This window comes from Gorilla gorilla, chromosome 5, assembly GCF_029281585.2.
Source record: "Gorilla gorilla gorilla isolate KB3781 chromosome 5, NHGRI_mGorGor1-v2.1_pri, whole genome shotgun sequence".
Lineage (NCBI taxonomy): Eukaryota > Metazoa > Chordata > Mammalia > Primates > Hominidae > Gorilla > Gorilla gorilla.
Window position 1 is genome coordinate 103,470,022 of NC_073229.2, and position 2,469 is coordinate 103,472,490.

General features: G+C 39.1%; 1 pseudogene; it reads left to right on the forward strand.

Annotated features, from left to right (window-relative positions):
* Positions 1-386: 386 nt before the first annotated feature.
* Positions 387-1,264, forward strand: LOC101146928 (ADP/ATP translocase 2-like; annotated as a pseudogene).
* Positions 1,265-2,469: the final 1,205 nt, after the last annotated feature.

Consider the following 2,469-nt stretch of genomic DNA (forward strand, 5'->3'; position numbering starts at 1 on the left):
TTATTTATCTTTTCAAACAACCAACTTTTTGTTTCATTGATCCTTTATGTTGTTTATTTCATCTATATTTTGTTTAATACTTCTCTGATCTTTATTATTTCTTTTATTATACTAATTTTGGGTTTGGCATGTTCTTGATTTCCTAGTTCCTAAAGGGCTTCATTAGATTGTTTGAAATTTTTCTATTTTTTTGATATAGGTGTTTATTGCTATAAACTTCCCTTTTAACATTGTTTTTTGTTGTAGTCCACAGGTTTGGGCTTGTTGTGTTTCCATTTTTATTCATTTCAATTTTTAAAAATTTTCTTCTCCCGCAGCCCCAGAGTCAAAGCCGGTTGCCGACCCAGTCCCGTCCCGCAGTAGCCTGCCTCCTCTTTCCTTTCAACATGATAGATGTCACTGTGTCCTTCGCCAAGGACTTCCTGGGAGGTGGAGTGGCCACAGCCATCTTCAAGATAGCGGTAGCACCCACCGACCAGGTCAAGCTGCTGATGCAGGTGCAGCATGCCAGCAAACATATCACCGCAGATAAGCAATACAAGGGCATTATAGACTGCGTGGTCCGTATTCCCAAGGAGCAGGGGAGTCCTGTCCTTCTGGTACAGTAACCTGGCCACTGTCTTCAGGTACTTCCCCACCCAGGCTCTCAACTTCGCCTTCAAAGATAAATACAAGCAGATCTTCCTGGGTGGGGTGGACAAGAGGACCCAGTTTTGGCTCTACTTTGCAGGGAATTTGGCATCAGGCTGTGCCGCTGGGGCCACATCCTTGTGTTTTGTGTACCCTCTTGATTTTGCCCATACTGGTCTAGCAGCCGATGTGGGTAAAGCTGAAGCGAAAGGGAATTCCGAGGCCTCAGTGACTGCCTGGTTAAGATATGTAAATCTAATGGGATTAAGGGCCCGTACCAAGGCTTTAACGTGTCTGTGCAGGTTATTATCATCTACCGAGCTGCCTACTTCGGTATCTATGACACTAGAAACGGAATGCTTCCGGATCCCAAGAACACTCACATTGTCATCAGCTGGATGATCGCACAGACTGTCAGGGCTGTTGCTGGGTTGGCTTCCTATCCACTTGACACAGTTCGCCCCGCATGATGATGCAGTCAGGGTGCAAAGGAACTGACCTCATGTACACAGGCATGCTTGACTGCTGGAGGAAGATTGCTAGTGATGAAGGGGGCAAAGCTTTTCTCAAGAGTGCATGGTCCAGTGTTCTCAGAGGCACAGGTGGTGCTTTTGTGCTTGTCTTGTATGATTAAATCAAGAACTACGCATAAGGTATTTCCTAGGATTTTTCCCCCTATGAGCAGGTATGTTGTATTATATAACATATCTTGAGCATTCTTGACAGACTACTGGCTGTCAGTTTATCAGTGGCAACTATTTACTCGTTGAAAATTAGAAGCAATAATATTCATCTGACCAGTTTTCTCTTAAAGCCATTTCCATGATGATGGTGGTGATGATGATGGGACTCAATTATATTTTTTATTTCAGTCACTCCTGATACATAACAAATTTGAAGAAATTTTAAAAATCTAAAATTAAAAAAAATTATTCTTTTTTTTTCTTGACCAATGGTTGTTCAGGAGAATGTTGTCTAATTTCAGTGTAATTGCATAGTTTCCAAAATTCCTCTTTTTATTAATTTCTAGTTTTAATTCACCATAGTCCAAGAAGATAGTTGGTATAAATTTGATTTTTTAAAAATTGTGGACTCATTTTGTGGCCAAACATGACCTGGAGAATGTTTCTTGTGCCAAGAAGAAGAATGTATATTCCGTAGCTGTTGAATAAAATGTTCTGTAGGTGTCTGTTAGGTCTATTTGATCTAAAGTGAAATTTAAGTTCACTTTAGATTCAATGTTTCTTTGTTAATTTTCTGTCAGAATATCTGTCTAGTGTTGATGGGGGTTGAAGTCCCCAACTATTATTGCATTGAAGTCTATCTCTCCCTTTGGATAATGTTTGTTTTTTAAATCTGGGTGCTTCAGTGTTGGGTGCATATGTATTTAGAATCGTTATATTCTCTTGCTGAATCTACCCCTTTATCATTATCTAAATACCGTCCTTGTCTCTTTTTTTAACTGTTTTGACACAAAGTCTCTTTTATGTGATATAAGTATAGCAACTCCTGCTCACTTTTGGTTTCCATTTGCAGGGAATTTTTTTTTAATTCCTTTGCTTTCAGTCCTTATGTGTCTTTACAGGTGGGGTGAGTTTCTTGTAGATAGCATACAATTGGGTCATACGTTTTTGGACCCATTCAGCCAGTCTATATTTTATAAGTGGATAATTTAATCTGTTTACATTCAAGGTTATTATTGGTAAGTGAAGGCTTATTCTTGTAGTTTTGTTAATTGTTTTCTGGTTGTTTTGTATGTCCTTAGTTTCTTTCTTTCTCTTTTATTGTTTGTCATCATAGTTTGGTGGTTTTCTGTAGTGGTAACATGAGTCCTTTCTC